The sequence below is a fragment of the Capsicum annuum genome, chromosome 3, assembly GCF_002878395.1.
Source record: "Capsicum annuum cultivar UCD-10X-F1 chromosome 3, UCD10Xv1.1, whole genome shotgun sequence".
NCBI classification, from domain to species: Eukaryota; Viridiplantae; Streptophyta; class Magnoliopsida; order Solanales; family Solanaceae; genus Capsicum; species Capsicum annuum.
In genome coordinates this window covers 197,061,193-197,085,799 of record NC_061113.1, presented here as the reverse complement: position 1 = coordinate 197,085,799, position 24,607 = coordinate 197,061,193, and the positions used below count along the sequence as shown (strand labels likewise).

Below are 24,607 nucleotides of genomic sequence, written 5' to 3'. Positions count from 1 at the left end.
ATGGCCCCTGCAGAACTTAAGGAGTTGAAAGAGCAACTCAAAGATCTACTAGATAAGGGTTTCATAAGGCCCAGTGTTTCTCCTTGGGGTGCTCATGTGTTGTTTGTGAGAAAGAAAGATGGCTCTTTGCGTATGTGCATTGATTACCACCAACTAAATAAAGTCACCATAAAAAATAAGTACCCTCTTCCGAGAATAGATGATTTGTTTGACCAATTACAAGGTGCAAGTTATTTCTCAAAGATAGACCTTCATTTTGGCTATCATCAACTCAAAGTTAGGGAGTGTGACATCCCGAAAACTGCTTTCCAAACTCGTTATGGCCATTTTGAGTTTCTTGTTATGTCTTTCGGGTTAACTAATGCCCCAACAGCTTTCATGGACCTCATAAATCGAGTGTTCAAACCATATCTGGATATGTTTGTCATAGTGTTCATCGATGATATACTGGTGTACTCCCGTAGTGAGGATGAACATTTTGATCATCTCCGAACTGTCTTGGAAACCCTTAGAGATCACAAGTTGTTTGCCAAGTTTAGTAAGTGTGAGTTTTGGCTAAGGTCAGTTTCTTTTCTGGGTCATATCATTTCTTCCGAGGGTATTAAAGTTGATCCCCAAAAGACCGAAGCTGTTAGAAATTGTCCTAGACCTATTTCTCCGACTGGTATCTGAAGTTTCTTGGGTTTAGCTGGCTGTTACCGCCATTTTGTTGAGGGTTTATCCTCTATAGCGTCTCCTAGGACTCGGTTGACCCAAAAGAAAGTAAAGTTCTTATGGTCCGAATCTTGTGAGAAGAGTTTTCAGGAGTTGAAGACTAGACTCACTTCAGCCCCTGTGTTGACTTTGCCTGATGGTGTTGATGGTTTTGTGGTGTACTGTGATACTTCGAGAGTTGGGTTGGGTTGCGTATTGATGCAGAAGGGTAAGGTGATAGCTTATGCTTCTAGATAGTTGAAACCCCATGAGAAAATTACCCTACCCATGACCTTGAGTTGGCTGCTGTTGTGTTTGCTTTGAAAATCTAAAGACACTATTTGTATGGTGTCCATGTTGATATTTTCACTGATCATAAGAGTCTGCAGTATGTGTTTACCCAGAGAGAATTGAATCTTAGGCAGAGATGATGGTTAGAATTATTAAAGAACTATAATATGAGTGTGCTGTACTATTCGGGCAAGGCCAATGTTGTGGCGGATACCCTAAGTAGAGTGTCCATGGGTAGTGTTTCGCATGTGGTAGAAGGTAAGAAAGAGTTGACTCGTGATCTACATCGTTTGGCTAGATTGGAGGTTAGGTTGTTTGACTCTACTGAAGGTAGTATAGGGGTTCAGAGTAGTTCCGAATCCTCCTTGGTTTCGAAAGTGAAGGAAAAGCAATACTTAGATACTAGTTTGGTCAGACTGAAGGAGTCAGTCAAGTACCAAAAAGTAGAGGTTTTCTCCCAAGGGGGAGATGGTATGTTGAGATTGCAGGGTAGATTGTGTGTCCCGAATGTTGATGATCAGAGACAGAGGATTATGGCTGAAGCGCACGGGGTGCGATATTCACCGAGACTTTTGGGAAATCTATTGGTGGAGTTGCATGAAGAAAGATATAGCAGTGTTTATAGCTAAGTGTGCAATATGCCAACAAGCTAAGGTTGAACACCAAAGACCTGGTGGTATGATGCAAGAGTTTAGTATTCCCACCTGGAAGTGGGAAGAGATGAATATGGACTTCGTGATTGGTTTACCTCTTTTTCGATGCCATCATGATTCCATTTGGGTTATGGTTGATAGGTTGACTAAGTCTGCTCATTTCTTGCCTGTTCATACTTCATGTACTGCTGAGGATTACGCTAGATTGTATATCCGAGAGCTAGTCAGACTGCATGGAGTTCCCTTGTCTATCATTTCGGATAAGGGTACTCAGTTCACTTTGCAATTTTGGAAAGCTTTTCAGAAGGGTCTTGGTACCCAAGTGCTTTTGAGTTCTGCTTTTCATCCGTAGACCGATGGTCAGGCTGAGCGAACTATCCAGACCTTAGAGGATATGCTAAGAGCTTATACACTTGACTTTAAGGGAAGTTAGGATGATCACTTACCGTTGATAGAGTTTGCTTACAGTAACAGTTTCCACTCTAGTATTGGCATGGCTCCATTTGAAGCCTTATGTGGGAGAAAGTGTAGATCACCCATAGGTTGGTTCGAGGTGGGTGAAGCGGCTGTGAGTGGTCCTGATTCAGTATTTGAGGCTATGGAAAAAGTTAAGTTGATTAGGGAAAGGTTGAAAACTGCGCAGAGTCGTCAGAAGTCATATGCGGATGTTAGAAGGAGAGGCCTTGAGTTTAAAGTTAGTGACCTAGTGTATTTGAAAATTTCACCCATGAGGGGGCGGGGGTGAAGAGATTCAGAAAGAAGGGAAATTTAGTCCCCGTTATGTTGGTCCTTACAAAATTCTTAGCCGTGTTGGTAAGGTAGCTTATGAGGTCGAGTTGTCTTCCGAATTATCCTCTGTTCATCCAATATTCCATGTCTCCATGCTTAGAAAGCATATTAGCGATGTTGTGGTAGTGGATTCCTCTGTGAGTGCTGACATACAAGAAAATCTTTCTTTTGATGAGTTTCCTGTTGAGATTCTTGATTTCAGTGTCCGAAGACTAAGGAACAAAGAAGTTCCCTTGGTCAAGGTGTTGTGGCGAAACTAATCTGTTGAGGGTGCAACTTGGGAAGCTGAGGCAAATATGAGATCCAAGTACCCACACCTATTTTCTGCGAACACCGATCAAGCCGAAGATACCGTTCTTTCCTAAATCATGCACTTTTGATAAAAGTTACAGCAGTTCAGCTGTTATTTATTATGTGTTCAGCTGTAGTTTCTTGAATTTATGCATTCTATGTTGCATTCGGAGTGAGAAACGATGTGGTGATGAGTCTAACGAATGTTTTCAGCTGTATGCTCTATTCCCTATCTAATCTTGGCATGTCTAGCATCATTCGAGGATGAATGTTTCCAAGGGGGGATGATATAGTACCCCAGGAAATTTTTCGTTGAAATTTTGTGCATAAACGTGTTGGGTTCTATCTTCTAGAATGAATTATAAATTTTTCGTGCTGAATGTCTTAGATTATGAACCACCATTACGTACAGTATTGAATAATCTTTCCAAAAATATATGGATCATCCAAAACGAAGACCCGAGCGACGAGTTATGAACATTCCGATCGAACCGTGAATAGTAGTGAACAGTAAAACATGCAGGAAAAAGTACTGAGGCCTGACGTATTTTTGCTCCAAATTTAAACGATCATAACTCCTTGTACATAATGATCTGGGTGATCTACTATATATGAACAGAAATCTCTACGAGTCCTCTTTCCATTGAAATTGGTTTCATCCAATTTGTCTATCGGAGCAAAAAGTTATGGTCGATCTACTACAGCCTATCAAAAGCAAATTTTTGGGTCAACTTCAAACGATCATAACTCCTCGTACACAATGATCTAGGTGAGATACTATATATCAACGTAAATATATAAGAGTCCTCTTTCTAATGAAGTTGTTTTCATCTAATTTGGATATTGGAGTAAAACATTATGGTTGATCTACTTTAGACTAACAAAACAGTCCATCAAAGGACAGATTCGAGAATTATTTGATTTTTAGGGGCGTTTTGGTCATTCCCCCTCACCCAAAATCCATCCAAACCTTATATTAAAGCCTATTAGAAGCATTATATGTTATATTTCATCAAATTCCCTCAAAAAGAAAATCCTAAGCTCCTACATCCAACTTCAAGAACCTCCAAAGTTCACCATTAATTCTGCAAATTTATTCAAGATTCCAAGTTCCTTGTTCAAGAACTTCAAGAACCTCCAAAGTTCACCATTAATTCTGCAAATTTATTCAAGATTCCAAGTTCCTAGTTCAAAAACTCCAAGAACAATCATTCAAAGGCACGATTAACATCTCAAAAATAAGTATCGATCTAAAGTTCATCATTCAAGGTATGTGGGGTTTTTCAACAAGAACTCTCTTTCGTTCTTGTGCCCAAAAGTAATTTTCTTTACAAAGGCATGATTCTTATTTGATTTTTAAGAATTTAAAGCATGAACCCATATCTTATGATGATTATTATGAGATCTTGATGTTTATGATTTTGAAAGATGAATTTACATGTGTGGAGATATAAAACATAAATCTTGAACGATATTTATCATGATTTTGATATTTGGGTCGTGAATCCCCATTGGAAATTGTGTTTTTTTTGAAAAAGTGTGTGTTATAAGCACATTGATGTTGAATATTTAAGATATTTTGAATGATTTGAACTTTTGGTCTTAATGGAGTTGTTTTGAACTCGAATGTGAAAGAAATCCACAACGTGGTTGATTTTGATAGATGGAAAGTATGATGGCTCCCGATGTATATTTAAATATTACTGAAATTGTTTTGTTGTGGATTGTCTTTGAAATGATCTGAGCTAAGTCCAGGAGAAATCTTTAGCACCGAGTGGGAGGTATAAAGCCACCTTACTTCTCTAGAACTACGTGCCCGTAGGAGTGATCCTGAGGATGATTTATATAGTGATCACTAGTTTGTGTGGATTTAATATCGATAGTCCTACTCCAATGGGAAGGATAGGACGGCTCTCTCCAACGTGGGTTGTACGTTGGACTCTATGTAGCTCACATGGTTTATGTCAGTTATAGGATCTCCCAGTGTGTGTGTATTTCCTTGTGTCTATGGTGAACGGTGAAGTGATTTGAAAGTGGAATTGTGAAAGTTATTCTTTCGAAAGATTTAAATGATATTTACATTATGAGAATTGATATTCTTGATGAACTGAAAGTGATTGACAAATTATATGATGACTCACATGTGTTATTGTACTTATTTCATCCTCTCATGATTATGATGATTTTCTTCAGGCTATGTGAGTCTTTCATACATCCTGTATATTTCTTATAAATATTTATGATGATGATGTTTATACAACTGCATACACCCCCTTATACTCGGTTTCTTTCCATGGTACTAACCCACATCTTTGGATGTAGGCTGCATTTTCTTGGAATGTAGGTTCAGGTGCTCAGTTCCAGGTTCGACAGTGATTCTTCAGGCACGCTGTTCTACATCCTTTGTTGTAGTGAGTCGTCATGTTTCGAGGACGTGATGTCTGATGTTGGTATCACGGAATTGTTTACATTTGATAACTGAGTATGAGTCAGTTAGGGCATGTCTCAATGGCTCGCTGGTTTTATTGATTTTCTTAGAGGCTTGCCAGACTAGTATAGATGTTGGGAGTTGACTAATAAGTCGTATTTTGTTATCTTTCTGAAATTCTTTTATTCTTGGATGATGATTACTCTGTTGATATTTGAGGGTTATTTATGGAAACCCCATTGATTTGTGTTGAACTGAATGAAAATAGCTCAAAGGTTTAGCTTGGGGATACTCGTAGCCTCAAGCACCGTGTGACGCTCCGGGACCCGTTTTCGGGGTCGTTACAGTTTGTAATTTTGTATTTTCCGCATTCTTTTGTTTTATCCAATGTTTATACTGTGGTTATACCTCAACTTTATTTTGATTTGGTTGATAGTGGAAGATATAAGGATTTTTCATGGGGTACTTTATCATTTGAGGATCTAGCGAAAAGTTTGAAAAACAGGTTGAAAACGGGTGAAAATTTTTATTGATACAGGGAATGCCACTAGCTATTCAAGTGTGGCTTTATGAGTGTTGTTCAAATGTACCACGAAAGATTGCATCGAAGGTTGATAATCGGATTCTCCAATTATTAAATTGGAAGATAAATGCACCTCGACCACGTTTTGAGTATTTGATGGATGTTATGTTTAATGACGATGACAAGGTTTGTTGTTAATAAATACATATGCATTAATATGTATTTTATAGTCTACATATATATATTTGATTTACCATTGTTTAACAGATACTTTAACATCGTTTATCTATATTTCCCAGGTTGTATTTAAGAACATAGAGCCAACTCAAAGGGAATTGGCAAAGTTTTAAATACCAGAAAAGGATGTACTTGAAGATGAAAGTTCAGTTGATTTGGATGATGACTTTCAGGACCTACCACCAAACCAGATTAATGTACGTGCCAAAAATAAAAAAAAGATTGATTCATCAACCCCGGCATTGAAGAAATCATTAAGGAAAAAGTCACACAATATTGTTGACAAGCATACTGAAAAGAGGACCACTTCCTCGTGCTGCAAAGGTTGTTGGAGTAAACACACTAGTCTTCAAGCCAATTCAAGCACGAAAGGCAACTCCTTCAAAAAACAAGAAAGTGAAGCAAACAACTAGGATTATTTTTCCTCCGGAACAATCAAAGCTAGAGAGTCCTGTAGAGGAAGAAGCCGTGTCAAAGTCAGAGAGTCCTGTAGAGAAAGAAGCCTTCATTTCTAAGAAAGTTTTTTATGCATTCCTCGATGAGGTATGTTTTTTGTCAAATACTTATTTTACATTAAAAAAAATTTGTTTAATGAATTTGTATGAAAATAGGTTCATCAAGAGTTTAAAGAAATTCGTAGATTAGTGAGAAAAAAGTTCAATCTAATGCTCAAAGCAATTGAACAAAGAAAGGTAAATTTTTTATTACAATATTTCTTTAAAAATTTATCTGATTTGAATATGTATTCTTAGTGGATTGACTTACACAAATACAACACATTTGCCAAATAACTCGTTATATCATTCTACATATATTTTGTAGGAATAGTTTGCTGATAAAAAAGTTGAACAACCAAATGTTAATGATGTTGGTTTAGACAGATCTGGACAATACTTCAGTCCTAATGTTGTACAGACTTTGAATAATATGTTTGATGATACAAAGGTAAATATTAAACTTTCAAATATGTATTTACAAGCACTTTTAAATGTAGTTTCATTATGATTGTTTTTCTTTTTACGTTAATATATATATATATATATATATATATATATATATATCAGTATATGCAGTGTTAGTTGAAATTTCACTTGAAAAAATCATGTGTTAAACTTCATATTCTATGTTCATTTACTTTCAAAATACATTTGAGATAAATCAATCTTTCAAATTTTGAATAGAATAAAAGATTCATTTTTGTAGTTTATGCATTTTCTATTTTTCTGTTAGATTTAGTTAAACTACCTATGGAGAGTATTCAAAAATATATATGCAGTGTATTAAAAAATATATATGCAATGTATTAAAAAAATACATATATTTTTTTGAGTATTCTGTTTTTCAGAATATGTATTGTTAGGTTGATTGCAAATATTATAATCTGTAAAATAGTTTGTTTTTAGTTTTGTATATTAGTATGTATTTTGAGAATGATGTTTATAGCAATATGTATTTATAGTGGGTTTGTATATACATATTCAGTGAACTCAAGTATTAATAGTTTATTGAACTTATATTTGTAGCAACAATATTAAGATAAAGATTTTGAACTCCAACATATGAATTATATTGGTGCCGAAACACCGCCATAATGATTCAGTCAGAATATTGATTTGAATTTGGGTGAAAATTAGGATGGTAAAAAGGTAAATAATAACTAACATATGTTTATTCATTTGAGTGCACATATGTAATTTTGTATTTAAGCAGTTATATGTTATTTTATATATATCTATATAAATATTTACAAGTAGATATTTGTTTAATGTTGTTTTAATTTTTTTTACTTGTTTGCAAGGGGTGCACTGATTTTCATCCAGATAAAACAAGCGTTGAAATTGATTCTCAACATTTAATCCCTGATGAGCTTCTCCAAAGTATAAATTTGAATTATATATATTCTGAGAAGTTTGTTCAACATAATGGTCGAGTATGTCTAATGAATTGAACTTTGAGTTTATGTGATGTAACAATCCTAACAATCCAGAGGACAATTATCTTTTTTCTTTTATTTTTTTGCAGATCAGTGATGAGAAAATGGATGAAACAAATTTGTTTGATTCGCAGTTTACAATCCCAGATGAGATGTTACCAAGTCTAAATGCCTACTGGAGAGAAATCATCACCACACATCCATCGGTAATCCGTTAAGAAGAACTTACTGATGAACATTTGAATGATAAAAAGTCCAAGTCTATTGTTGAAGATCATTGTCAAGTAAGTATAATGAACATATTTTTGAGGTTATGTGGATTATTTTGGACAGAACAAACTAATCTTTTTTTCGTTTTATGAAGACAAATAAAGAAAATGTTGGGTTGAGTTCAAAATCAGAGTTGCACGAGAGGTTGGTCTTGGTATAGAGGAGCAAATTACGATACCTCCTGATGAACAAAGGGATAAACCAATTTGGCCTGATTCACAAAATACAATCCCTGATGAGCTGTTTCCTAGTCTGAATGTCTATAGTAGTAAAAGCATCATTGTTCATCCCTCTGCTAATCATGAACTTCAAACTATCGTTCAAAAATTAAGGATTAGACGACCATCCAAATTCAAGGAGTCACCATACACGAGTAAGTTTGGTTCAGCAGCCGGTAAGTATACTAAGTTATATATTTTTCAATGTAATATGTTTTACAAATACATTTTTATTAATTACATTTTTGTATTCTGTAACTATATAGGGAGCTCAGCAGGGAACATACGTATATTCTCCCAAAAACATTCATTTGTTTATCACCCGATTGATGAAATAGTGGATACGAAGATTGTCAAGAAGTTCATGGATTAGATTTTTGTTGACCTTCTAAAAGGTCATGCTAAAAGGTATTTCTTTTGAACTGTTTCATCTTATTTTTTTTATTTCCATTATGTTTTCATGATTTAATATGTACTGATTAAAAAAAATAGGTAGGAAAATGTGGATCATTACAAAAAGGGCAAATCAGCCATTCCAATGATGCATTTTAGAGTTGAGACTGTTGAAGATAAAAATGGTTCTACATTATGGGGTTCCCTAATTAGTCATGGACAGACTCGGTTAGTATATTATTTTGACAATTTCTCCTTTAGAGTTGTAACACTACTGAAAATACATATTATGTTACCTGCAAATACATATGCAGGTACATATATGTATTTTTATATTATTTTTATTATTTTACAAATATTGTGTTAAAAATACATATATAACTTATTAATATACATATGAATTTATATTAAATCACATATTGTTGAATATTTATTTTTCTTGCATTGTCTGTATATAAGTGTAGTTTACAAATAAAATTATACATACGGAAATCTTAGACAATAAAATATAAAATGCATATGTATTTTATATTACATACACATGCTATTTTAGTATACAAATTGTTTGAATATTCTAAGATTTGTGGTGTTAATTACTGTAGCAAATTGATTTTTGTTTCTACTACTTGAGAAAGAAGTCGAAGTATGACCCCAACAGGTCTTACAAATAAAACACAATAAATTACAACTTTATGAACATAATAGGTCTGTTCATGATGTTTATTCTGTGGATGATCCAAACCTTATGGAGGAAAGACAAGAGGCCTATTTTAATGAATACATCAATGGGTTTTGTATGCATGCTGCTGTACCATGGCATACAGTGGAAGACATTTATATTTCAGTCAATATAAAAGAAAAATATCATTGGGTGCTCGTAGTTTTATCCTTCTCAGAGAGGTGCATATTCTTATATGATTCATATGAATTATCTGGTTGTTCTTGCTGAGATAAGAAAATTAGCTGAGATTATCCCTTTGTGTCTCCAAGCTTGTGATTTCTATGATAAGAAAGGAATTGATCTTCAAAACCATCCAAGATACAAAGACAAAGACTCCTCAGATCTGTTTGATGTGTTATTTGAAGATAATTTTTCTCAACAACTGAGTGAAAGCTTGTAAATATTTTAATATACATATACCAAAATTGTAAGTTTATACAAAATATATTTTACTTATTAATCATTTTTTTGTAAGGACTGTGGTCTGTATATTTGTTACATATGCCGAGTGTTTTTCTTATGGTCACAAAGTTCTTTCGATTGAGTTTGATCCCAACGCACTCCGTACAAGATATGCTGCACTATTGTGGGACTATGACATCCGAAAATAAAAAGCAAATGCTCATAGTGACTTTAAAGCAACCTTGAGGCCTGCTAGGCAAAGTAGAATAACTAGTGTCACTGAAGTTTTTGATGTATGATGGTTGATGAATTTATTACTTTGGATAGTTGTGAAAATGGTGTATGAATGTAGGTTCTAATTGTACAAACTAATTTAATGTTTTGAAGTGATTCTAATTGTAGGTTATAATAGTACTTATTTTGAACTAAATGAAATGAATTCAGTTTAATCGTTTAATTTGAATATGTTTTCAATCACTTTGTACTATGTCTTTTATTTTATTGTTCAACTGTATTTTGTGGCAGTGATAATTAACTCAAAAATACATATGCAGTTTTGACAGTTTTGCATAAAAAATACATGTGCAGTTACAATCATATATATATTTTTTATTTTGTGTGTATTTATTTTCAAAATACATTTAGTGTAAATAAAAATTTCAAATTTTGATTTGAATTAAATATTAATTTGAGTATTTTATGTAGTTTTATTTTTTACTATGAGATTTAGTTAAAAAAATACATATGTAGTGCTCACATCTTGATTAAAAATATTTATTCAGTACACATCAAATATATTTAGCCTAAAAATACATATGCAGTGTTAAGATTAAGCATTTCAAACATACATATGAAGCATAGCTAATACATATTTTAATATGTGTTCATTTATTATAAAAATAAATTTGAGCTAAATCAATCTTTCAAAATACATTTGGTGTAAAACAAACTTTCAAATTTTGATTTGAATTAAAGATTAATTTGAGTATTTTATGTTGTTTTCTTTTCTACTGTGAGATTCAGTAAAACAATACATATGTAGTATACATCAAATGTATTTAGCCTAAAAATACGTATGCACTATGTTAAGATTAAGCATTACAAAAATACATATGGAGCATAGCTAATATGTATTTTAATATGTATTTATTCACTATAAAAATAAATTTGAGGTAAATCAATCTTTCAAAAATTGAATTGAATTAAAGATTCATTTTAGTCTTTTTATGCATTTTTAATTTTTTCTATGAAATTTTGGTTAAAAATACATATGCAGTTATCATATTTTGATATAAGAATACATATGCTATACATCATATGTATTTAGCTTTAAAATACAGATGCAGTGTTAAGATTTTACAATTCAAACATACATATGCAGAATACATCATATGTATTTAATTCTTTGTTCATTTATGACCTAAATACATGTTAGGTTAATCAAAGTTACTAAATTTGCTCTAAAATACATATAACATGTTAAAAATACATATGAAGTATAGCTTCAAAATACATATGCAGAGGTCAGATTTTGCAACAAATACATAAGAAATATTCACATCGAACTGTGTTCAGTTACCAAATGATGCATAACTGTATTAACCCAATAAAATAGTTCATTATTATAAAAAATGTAAAAGAAAATTTTAAGAAATAATACGGAAGAACAAATGTATCATTTGCGATATTTCTTACAGAACGCCTAATGTGATCCTTAGCCCCACAACCACTACATGAGTTGATGTTCTTCTTTTCAAATATATCCCGGCTCAATTTTTCACGATCTTTCTTTGCAGGTCTTCCTGGAGGCCGTTTGCACTTCGGAGGCAGTACTATTTCACCAAGTATGCTAACTGGAATTATCCAATCATCTTTGTGTGGTAAAGGATAGATTGGAACATCATATGTCTTCAACATAGTTTTTGGCTTATATAAATCCCAATAATATGGCCCATTCTGAAAATTCTCATTGTCCAACACCGCACAATCATGTGCACATGGTATCTCATCGAGTTGAAATGCATTACCTGAGCACGTTCTTTCCTTAAGGCAAACAATGAAGAGGTTTTGTTTATCGTGCATCGTGTACACATATTTTGTGGTTGGTACAACCTGATATTAAAAAAAGAAATATGAAAATGTAATACTCCAAATAGATGCAAACCATATTCTCTGATATGTTGTAACCACAGTAGTATATGTATATTTGCTACACAAGTATACATTTTCATATGTATTTAATACAAATATAATTACAAAAATATTTTTATTTGTTAATGCAGATATTTTTTATTATTTTTATAGACATTAATGCATATGCAGTGTTCAGATTTTGCAATAAAAATACATATGTAGAATATATTATTCTTATTGAGCTTCTAAATACATATGCAGTGTAAACATTTTTCAATACAAAAAATACATATGCAGAATACATAATATATTTTTTAATGTTCTTTTTGTTTATGCTGTATATGTTTTCATTAATTTAGAACTGAATGGTAGAAATTATTTTACTTATGTTTTCATAAGTATAAATTTCACAAATCTAAAAGATCATACAGTCATACGAGTATACAAAGCCTCGTTCTCTTTGAGTATGTCATTAAATTTTTCAATGAGTGTTGTGAATATATATGAAGCCTCCTGCCTATTTTCGCAATTCTATTTTGCAAACAGCAATTGAACTTCCTCTAGAAAATCATAAATTAGCAGTTCTCCAGCTGATACAAGTACTCTATTTTTTGACTCTGCAATGTTTGAAGTCAAAGTCCATCCTCAGTGAACTGTTACATAGGACCTAGCCCACTTTTCGTAACCAGCCAATTCCACATATTTCTTCATCCTAATATTAACTGTCTCAACCTTTTCCATTAACATGTGGAATTCTAACTTTGAATATGATTTGGTCATTGTATAAAAGATCTCCGATAATGCATCGTGGGACTTTCTGTAAAGTTTTTTCACATTTCCCCATAGATGCCACATACATGCATAATGTGGAATATTTTTGTACACATCACCAATAGCCTTTATGATGCTTGGATTCCAATCAGATACAACACACATGTTTTGTCTTTCCCCGTACGCTTCCTTTATATTCTTAAAGAACCAAGTCCAAGATGCATTATTTTCAGAATCAAGCACACCATATGCCAAAGGGAATATATGACCTGTATTTATAAATACATTTTGGATATTTTGATATAAATACATATAGTAACTGCATATGTAGTTATTAAAAGTATAGATCCAAAAAGCTGTATATTTTACCAAATACATAGTATAAATTATATATACTAACATATAAATCTACATCATAAACATACATTATCACTTATACATTTTTTCATCCATGACACTTGGGAGATATAAGTATTTTCACATAGATATGTATATATCAGAAAGAAATTTGCATTACCAAGTTATATGCAGAAATACATATAAACATATGACCAGGTGTACAATTTAAATATAAAAAAAATGATACTAACCTGCTCTGTCCATCATACATGCAGTTACAAATATTCCAGTATACATTCCTCTCAGATGACTACCGTCAACAACTACGACAGGTCTACAATGATCGAATCCTTTAATGAACGCACGGAGAGCTATAAATACATACAAGAACTCATTCTCATCTATCTTCTTCATTCTTATATGTGACTTAGGATAGGTATTGTTGAACACATATAAGTAGGATGGTAATTTCCTGTAAGATGCTGATGGTTTACCCCTCATCTCATCTGATGCTTTTTTATTGGCCCTCCAACATAAAGTGTATGTCAAATCCATACCAAAATCTTTCTTCATGTCATTTTTTTATTTTAGTTGCACTATATTTTTGTTTGTGGTTTTTCAATTTTGTTTAACAATACCACCTATCAATATACTAGTAGCATGCGCCTTTGGATAGACCTTGTCCTTCACTGGGCAAGTATGTTGAGCTATGAATTCTCTTATTATAAACATACCAGAATCTCCCATACCAGATGCCCGACATAAAATCACAGTTCCCTGATTTGTAAACCAATGTATAATTGCATCCAAGATATTTTAATACTATCAAAATACATATTCAAACTCATTTTAAACATGAACAAAATAATATAGAATGTACGTACCATTTCTTACTTGACCTTTCACTTTGCGTTTGAAATTTCTCCCTAATTGTATAATCCTTCATGACCGACTTTAAAATCTTTTTCGTCAAGTAAACCTGGTCTTCCTTAATATGTTTGTGATGTGAGTCTGATATAATTACCTAAACCGTATCCATCTCAAATACATCTAAGGCTGTTGTATTTTTAGAAATAACCAAAGCTCCTCTGTTAGATGTATTTACCACTGTTTGCATATTGTTAAAGACGCCTCTTCTTTCAACAATGCATATAGATGAACTTGCAAAGATGTTCCCTACAACTTTATCCAAAATACTTACATACAAAGGAAGACAATTCATGTCTTGTTTCTTTTTTTTTTTTTGCAAAATATATACCTTCAAACCTATATCATTATGTATTTGTATTTTTCCTACATTACCAGTGATCTGATATTCCTCTAGAATACGTTTACTGGTTAAGTGCACATTTAAGTGAGATGTCAAAGCATCGTGCAGCTCAATGAATGATATTGTTGTGCTCAACATATAGCATTAGTGACGTACTCTTCGTAGTTTGTTTCATACATCCACCTTCTTGAGTGTTTCACAAGAACTGTTATGCTTTCCATTTCTAATAGATTTAACGAAAAATTCACAAATAATCATATTTATTTGGAATTCAAATGTTACAACATACACTTTTTCAAAGAAAAATTAAAACACAATTTTTCAGTTATAAAATTGTAGTAAGTTACACAGCCAACAACTACAGTAAAAAATACATTTATACAACATTTGTTAAACTTAAACTACAAACACAACAAAAATTTCAAAAAAAAGAAATTCATCAGCTGAAAAAAAACTAAATTGTATCAGTTTTTTGTTCTATCAGTTCTTATCAGCCAACAACACTAATAAAAAATACATTTATAAAATATTTGATACTCTAAACTTAGAACCAAGGGTCAATTACTTCAGGCTAAATACAATAAAAAAAGTATGTGTTCAACGTTAAATACGAACAAATACAGAACTTTCAGATTCGACCACAACTAAAACATATATAAAATATTTTTCCATATATACAGATATACTCTCAAATTCTGACAACCAAGAACTATAGAAAAATAGAATTTGATCAGCTTGAAAAACTAAATTCGATTAGTTTTCATGCTAGCAGTTCAATTAATATTGCATAAACTTTAAATTGCAATTTGTTTAGAAAATATTCATAAATGATTTTACGACGAAGTGAACAGTTTCAACAAAGCAACATAATTTAATCAATAGAAAAAATGATCAAAATAAAAAACACGTTCCGAAAAATAAGTATAATCACAAAAAACAAAATTCAATTGAATACCTTCAACAATACTTAAGCACGAATTTTCAATAGATAGTTGAATTCCAAAATTTTTTCCAGAAGAAGGTAGTGTTGATCGTTGAATCAGAAGAAACTTATTATTGAAACTGATCTAGAACAGAAAAAACTACGCCTGAATCAAATTGTTCAATTTGACCGAAATTGAAGATTCAACTTAATTGAAATTAATTTTTTTTTGAATGAACAAGTTTCTAAAACTGTTTTTTGAATTTGAATAGGGTTGTTAGCAAATAACGGAAATGCGTGATTATTGAGATTTTAATGGGATTGTAATCTTAATAGTTAATTAAAGGTAATATTTTCATATTTAAATCAGTTAATTATGGGGCAATAAAACAGTTGTATTTGTATTTTTATAGTAACAGTTTGCAAAAATACAAAATACAACTTGCTATATTTTGTAATTATGAAAGTGTTGCTATGAATATCATAATTAAGGTGCTAAGTATGTTATTTCTGAATTTTGCCCAAAAATTAATCATGTAATTATAAAAAATATTATGTTTTATATTATTTAATTATACTTGCTTAGGATACGTGTGTTGCACGTCGACTTGCGCTTATAAAAAAAGATGCATAAAATATAGAATAAATTATGTGTAATATCAATTCACAATGTGGAAATGGTTCATTCATTAAATGATAAACATTATTATATTGACTAAATACTTGAGGAAATGGTTCATTCATTAAATGATGAACATTATTATATTGACACAATACTTGAATTCAAAAAACACTAGTGAATTATCCGCGCATAAAAATACAAATAATAGATTAAATAATATACAGATAGATCCTTATATGAAAAGGACATAAAATTTAAAAATATAAAGAAAAAAATTAATTACACCTACTCAACCGCTTCTTAAAATATATAGACATACAAATTGATTTCATAGAGTAAAAATGTTAACAACATATATTAGTTGAAAAATAGAAAGAAAGACGAAATTAATGCATAATATATTATCCGTGCTCTTGTAGATATCCATTTTGACAAGCCTTTCACCATTCACGAACATCTTTTTCTTTTTCAAGTGAAATAAAAACATGAACATCATAGTGAAAATGAAGAATAATCTTGGGTAAAGTCGTATGAAACAAAAAAGATGAACTTCTATAGAAAGAAAAATGAAATGATTGCACAATTGTCCAAACTCTTGTTGATATCTACTTCTACAAGCATATCACCATCCAATAGCCTTATAGAGTTAGAAATAAGACAATACACATATCATTATGTTTGTAATTATTAGTTGAAAAATAGAAAGTAAGACGAAATTGATGAATAATTGTCTGCGTTGTTGTAAATATCCACTTCCACAAGCCTTTCACCATTTAAGAACATCTTCTTCTTTTTTAAGTGAAATAAAAACATGAATATCATAGTGAAAATGAAGGATAACCTTGGGTAAAATCGCATGAAACCAAAAATATGAACTTCTATAAAAGAAAAATGTAATAAATACATAATTGTCCCAACTCTTGTCGATGTCTACATCTACAAGCATATCACCATTCAAGAGCCTTTTTCTTCTTTTTCAAGTCAAACAAAAATTTGAATATAATAGTGAAAATGAAGGGTAACCTTAGTGTTGAAAAACATAAAGAAAGGCAAAACTAATCAATGCATAATTATTCGTGCTCTTGTCTATATCCACTTTCACAAGTCTATCACCATGTAAGAGAATTATTCTTCTTTTTTCAAGTGAAATAAAAATATGAACACTATAGTGAAAATGAAGGATAACCTTGATTAGAATCACATGAAATAAAAAATATGAACGTCTATAGAAAGAAAAGTGAAATGAATACTTAATTGTTCAAACTCTTGTTGGTATCTACTTCCACAAGCCTATCACCTTCAAGAGCCTTTTTCTTCTTTTTTTAAGTCAAACAGAAACATAAATATAATAACAAAAATAAAGGGTACCTTGGATAGAATCTCATGAAACAAAAATATGAATTTTATATAGATAAAAATTAAGGAATACCATAAGGTGTCTTTAACTTTTATATTAACTATTTAGGGGTTATAAATATAAAAACATGAATAGCTTGAGAGTTACAAATATAATTAAGAGTAGAAATTAGTTAGTGAGTTATGGAGTATAAATAACCATTTTTCTTTTAATAATATAACTAGAGAAATCACTCGCGCTTCGCGAGATGATAAAAAATGTAAATATTTTTAATAAATAATTAATAACAATAAAGGAAATAAATCCTTACTAATTAAAAATTTCTTTTTGATACAGAACGAAAAGTATCCATTCGAATCGGCTTTTGGCTTGTGAATTATAAGCAAAACATCATAAGTTAGAATCAGAACTTATATGTGCTTATAAGTAATTTTTAAATTTATCCTTCAAAAATACTTAAAAGTTATTTTTAACTTAAAAATATTTAAAATAAATCAATCTAAATGACCTATTAAAATTGGCAAAACTATATTAACAGGTGAAAAGTCTTTACAACCTTAATAAAAGTAATTTGCAACTTTACTCACTTGAAAATAAAGCTGAAACATATATAATATTAATACCTTCAACTTCATTCCAATGAAGTGTATTAATTGATATTTAAATGCCTCAATTATTATTTTATGGTGATTAAAAGAATAAAAATCTTCACTTCCTTACGTTATTTATAACACCAGTAATTTAAAAAGGATTAAAAGTCTCACCAAATTTTACTTTACAAAAGCCCAAAACACACACAAACTTAAAAAAACTGTTGTTTCTCATTCAAACACATACTTAAAATAATTATAATTGAATGAGTACATTAAGTGCATTAATTAATTGTAAGAAAAAATATTTAAAATGGAATGCTAAAAAAAATTGGAGAAAAGAGGAAAAATTAAGGTAAATGAGAACTTAATATATACAAAGAAAAAAAAAGAGAAATATAAGGAATCTTATAAAAAGAATAATATTAGTTAGTTAAGAGGAGGAAAAGTAATAGTATATTAACGTCATAGAAGGATAAAAAAGGGTATTAAAAAAGTAATTAATTATATTAATTATTACTAACACTAATAAGTAATATTTTGCATGCTTCATTGGCCAGCTTTAGTATTTATCTTTTTTCCTTAGAATTTTGAGGATTTTTTCTTATCTTTTTATTCTGAAGTTTTTCAAAATGAATAGAAAATCTCTTCCTTTATTATAATTATCATTTACTACATTCTTAAATTCTCTTTCCTACATAAATATATTGTATTCCCTCCATCACAAGTCCCAAATTTCCTAATTTGATTTCTCATTTTACTTATCTTTTTTCATTAATCAAGAAGAGACAATTTTTTTTTCATATTTTACCCTCTGTATTAATTTCTTCTTCTTCTTCTTCTTCTTCTTCTCCTCCTTATCATTATTATTATTATTATTATTATTAATAATAATAATAATAATAATAATAATAATAATAATAACAAAAATAACAATAATAATATGAAATGAACTAAAAATGAAAGATCAAAAAAGGAAACAATACAATCAAATTCAAATTTCAATATTCCTTTTAATTTTTTTCTTTATTTCATACTTTTTTTTTTACTATTTCTATAATTTGTCACTATCCCTATAAATGTAAGATGATCATATAAGGAACAAAATAAGTAAATTATTATTTGTAATCTTACTTAAAAAATTAGTAACAAAGTGAGCCACAACTGTGCAATTCCTAAATTTATTGAATTCTTCTAAATGTCAATAAGGAATAAAATATTCCTAAATAATAGTGCTTCAAGAAATAAAATACTCAACAAATTAATGACAAATTCAAGCTAATACTCATTCTTGCTTCTTCTTGCTGTTTCTTCCTCTTCTTCTACCTTTCTTATTTCTTCTTCTACTGAAAAAACATGAAAATATTAAATGTCAAATTCATCAAATATAAAGCATGATAAGGTTACCTGTAAATCAAATAGAAAGAAAAGAAGAAGACTTCTTAGTGCATGTATAGAGCAACTCTATTTATCTTAAATGATACAAGATTAACAAAGGACACACAAAACACACATCAAAATCAGTCCACAAGCCAAAAAAGTCGAGGACCTCAAATGATGGCCCCTCTCAGATTCAAGAACAATAACAAGATTACAATATAATGAGGTTTTTTAACACTTGATTTCCAGCAGCAACCCAAACTATATTAGCAACAAGATATTAAGAACAACAATATTACAACAACAAAGGTTCACGGGTTACACTAACAAGACAAGAAAACTGAAACTACACAAAATACAAGATAGATAGTTAGATAATTTGTAGTTATATTCTTAATAAAACAAGAGCCTATTCCACTCTTGAACCCTTAACACCACACACTACGAACACCTAACTCCTACGTTGACATAAGAGGGACTTTACCTCCTCTAAGCACCAACGCCTCAAGCCAACAATGCAAACGCAAGTGAATTTTCACTTGCCTAGCCCTAGTTTTGGTTGGAGTTACTCTCAAGACTTAGAGAGAACTTTGGATTGTTACAATATTACAAGTCTTAACAATAATGAACTAAGTGAATGAAAACCCCTAATTTATTCTATTTATATTACATCACAAAATAAAAGGTGAAAAGATAAAAGTGCCCTTTAATGACCCAAAGACATTGGGCGCTTATGCAGTGCACATCATGGGTAACCTTGGAGCTTCTTTTACACTTAGACGTGTGCACTTCTTTGGTTGCATTCAACATGCTCAAAAAAATATCCATCTACGAGGTCATATTTGTATCATTCTCTCCATATTGAGAGGAGTTTGACCTCAAACTCACGACTTCATCAACCTCATGGATTTTCTATAAAATCATCTCCTCATTCTCGGCCTCAAAGATTGGATGCTTAGTCATGGGCTCCTTGAGATCATCAAGTGCCTTTTGGTGAGTAATCTGCCTGGTATTCCCTTTAGGAAGTGCATGATCATGTACCTGCACACAAGAAAAGGCGGTACTAGGAAAATGCTAGTACCTACGTTAGTGCGAAGTAAAGGCTCTCTGAGGGTAAGTCCCAAAAGTGAGGACCCCTTGTACCTTTTCTCCTTAGTTCCCTCCCCTTCTCTTCTACTCCCACTCTTGGTCTTCTTCTTTCTCTCTTTCTTTCTCTTTTCCTCCAAATCTCTCATTTGTTAATTAACTTCGGCCACTTGTATCAGTGAGAGAGGATAGAGTGTATATCTTTGGCCATAGTGCACCAAAGTGTAGCTATTGGTTTGTCTATTATGCATGGTAGCTTTATCGTATTGCCATGGTTTTCCCAACAATAGGTGGCACATTTACATAGGAATAACATCACACAACACCTCATCAAAGCAGTTACCTACCTTGAACCGTATTACCACTTGTCGATTTACCTTTAGCTCCCCACAATCATTCAACTATTGAAGGTTGTATGGGCTGGAATGACGAGTAGTGGGTAGCCTCAATGTAATACCTCGTACTTTTTCTAGATTAATTTTGCTCTTAGAATGTCAAAAGTTATCTCCAAAAATGAATATCTTTTTATGTATGTAGAATTTTTCAGATTTTGACCCTCCATTGTGTAGAAAATTGAATTAGACTTCCATTGATACCAAATTCGCTTAAATCTGATATGCGGTTGAGAAGTTATGGCGATTTTAGTGAAGTAGTGTACCACCTAGGCACTCACCACATCGCAAAGATGGTTAAAATCCCAATTGTCAAATTACAGTGGCCCTCAACGATAGTCCCGCATCGCGGAGAAGCCTTATTTCCCATTTGTCCATTTCCAATGGCTCCCCGCAATGGTGGCACGTCGCAGTGATGTACCAAATGAAAAATCAGTAGAGCATCATGATAGATCCACATCACGGAGAACTTTCAGGTCCCAGTTGTAATTTTCTAGTGAGACACCACGATAGTTTCGCGTCGCGGTGGCATGTCAATTCAGAAAAATATTGCTTTTCTAGTTTCGATTAAAAGTTTAAAAAGGGTAATTTAGTCAATTCCCAAGCCCCAATTCATCCAAAATAAAGGATTAAACCCATTCTAAGCACTTCATGCTTATTTTCACCCTTTCTCTCTCAAAAAAACCCTAGAGCTCAAAAGCTTCTTCTCCAAAAAATTTAAACTCCACCATTGTTTCTCTAAGAAGTTCAAAATTGAGGATTTTCAAGACAAGATAATCAAGAACTCATCTTCAAGAACTCAAATAGAAATCCAAAAATTCAAGTTTCTTCATCTAATCATAAATTAAGGTATGTGGGGTTTATGAACAAGGATCCTGTTCCATCCTTGTGCCCAAGACCAAGTTTTAAATTATAAATTCATATGATTTTGAATGAATATACATGAGATTTGTATTAAGGTTCATACCCATCATAGCTATTTGTAAGATTATGAGTTCTTGGGAGATTTTGAAGATGAATTGCATGTCTATTTTTCATATTTTCATGCCTATTGCAGTAATTTTCAGATTTTGAGATGAATTATCATTGTTTTCATTATCAAGCATGATTATTATGATGTTTTGACATGAAATTGATCCATGGGTTACTAAGCCCAAGATTATTTGTTGATATTTCAAGAAATATTATGCTTTAAGCATCTTATGAGCAGATTATTTTTAGTTTTTCAATAAAGCTTTGATCTTTCGATCTTCAGATAAGATTTGGAATCCACTTTATAAATTTACCATAGATTACAAAATTTAGAACAACTTTATTTACAGATTTAATCAGATGAATGCATAATTGGTTTCAGAATAAACCCTTATGCTAGTTTTTAAAAGTGGATTTCCAATAGAATGAGTGCAGATTAAAGGGAGTAGTATTTAGCACCGAGCGAGAAGTGTGGGATTAGCGTACCCTATCTTTCACAGAACTACGTAGCCAACATAGGTACAGGTTATGAGATTATTTCCATCCTAATATGGGTGACAGTTACAGATGTGATCACTTAGCTTAGGTTATACTCCTTGGCAAGAGTATGACACCTCTCCTCATCGTGAGGTTTTTCCCTTAGGGGAATGAGACATTGGACTCTATGTTAGCTCACATGGTTTATGTCGATTAAAAGAACCTCCCTGCTAGTTAAAGTAAAAGATTAATAGAAAAGCTTTTAGAAAACTAAGTGTAAAGGCTCACAATTTTGTTCAGATTATGCTTTACAGAAAGATAACAATTATAGATTTCAGCTTTCAGATTTCAGACATAGAAGTGAGTCCTTTCTACACTTAGACAGTATGATTTAAAGATAGAGTATTAGCACAGCTTTTAGGAATAAATTTTATGACTCACTAGATTTACAAAGTATGATTTGCTATCATAATTTTAGATTTCAGTATTTTAGATATTCCAGCTTATATGAGTCATTTACATTTAGCATGCATTGTTTTACAAATTATGATAATAAGATGATGTTTTACTTATGCATTTCACCCCTCATATAATCAGTACATCCTTAAAGTACAGATCCACTATACGTCTATGTACTACATTATCTCATAATGTAGGTCCAGGTGCTCAGTTTCAGCAGCGTGAGTAGTTTGAGCATCTCCATCTACATCCAGCAGTTGGTGAGTCCTCATAGTTCAGTGACTTAGTCATTCAGTTTATTCTCAGCTTATCAGTTTAGATGATTTAATATTCTTTTCAGACAATTCGAGTCAGCTGGGGATTTGTCCTAGCGGCTCTCTAGTTATTAGTAGTAAAGGCTTGTTAGATTGTTACATTTGATTCAAACTTATAGTATTGATTTTTAGAGGTTATATTCAGATTATTCTCAGATATTTTAGTCAGTTTTCCATATTTAGTATGACTTTTATGTTAATATTTCTATTATTATGATATTCAGACTTAGTATATGGCAGACAGGGTTAGCTTAAGGCTGCTTGTAGTCTTGAGCATCATGTGATGTCTTGGGATCAGATTTTGCAGTGTTACACTTAATACATCAACTAAGGTACTACTAGCAATATTGTCATAACTACCTTCATCGACAATCATAGAGCACACAACTCCTTTAATAAGGCATTTGGTGTTAAAAAGGTTTTCTCTTTGATTAAAAGCAACCAAAACCTTATTAATCATAGCCTTGATTACTACAAAACATATCACTTCAAGTTCACCATCGCATGGCAAAGCATCTTCCTTCTCACCCTCCTTAGGCCCCTCAGGTTCTACCCTCTCTCCATCTTGAGATTGTTCATCAATCTTCTTAGGTTTAAGTCCAACCTACTCCCCAAGAAAGTATATTTTTCCCTCTCTTAGAATCATATTCCTCCTAGTTGGACACTCACTAGCCTTGTGTCCCCAACCTTGGCATTTAAAATATTGATAGCCCTTAGAATTAGGAAAGGAAAGTGGTTTACCTTCGTTTCTCGGAGGGTACCTTTGGTGAGCCTTGTTCTTGGCTTGGGAAGCCTTGATCTCAGATTGTTCCACATTGGATGAGTCATTCTTATCCTTGTACCAACCCAAGGGTGATTTCCCTTTAAGCTTGTGCCTCGGTTTCTCCCGTAACTCTCTTTCAACCTCCAAGGCGGCTTGGAAGATGGCATCAAGGGTGTCAAACTTATGAAGTATCAATCGTGAGGCAATATCCCTATTCAAACCCACTTTGAACCAAATGATGTCGTGACTCACTTGCTCTCCTCTATGATTAAATTTCAAGATGAGTTGTTGGAACTTATCGTAGTAAGCCACAACGCTCTTGTTTTTTTGACTCAAGTTATATAATTTGGCAAGGAGTTCTTGATAGTATCTTTCGGGTAGGTACCTTTGTCTCATGAGGTACCGTAACAGAAACCAAAGAAGGGGCTGCCCCTCAACTAAAACATTGCCAAAATGCTTAACATATTCCGACCATGTAGTAGCATAACCCTCAAAGTGAGCAATTGCGTAGCAACTCCTCTTCTCCTCGGTAAGATCATTCACTTGGAAGACCTTTTCACATGCGGATTCCCATGCAAGAAACTCTTCGGGATCACTCTCTTCCTTGAAGATTGAAAGCCCCATTTTAACGATATTTATCCCTACTTTACGATTTTGGTGCCCTTGTTGGTTCCAATGACCAACTCTTCCTTCCCAGCCATGAACTTCCCTTGGATCAACATCCCTACCCCTTATATCTCCCCTTCTCATGTGAGCATCATCACACGAACCGTACGCCTCATATTATTCCCTACTAACGTATCCCTCTACATGGATGGGTCTATTTGGGTTAAATGGAGCTTATAGTGGCGGGATTGGATTTTTTGGATAGTGAGGTCTTTGGTTAAGTAGAGTTTGGATTAGAGGGATCGGGTTTTG

At 32.2% G+C, this 24,607-nt stretch overlaps 1 pseudogene; it reads left to right on the top strand.

Moving 5' to 3' along the window:
• Positions 1–8,699, top strand: part of LOC124896780 — a 10,460-nt pseudogene extending 1,761 nt beyond the window's left edge.
• The last annotated feature ends 15,908 nt before the right edge of the window (positions 8,700–24,607 follow it).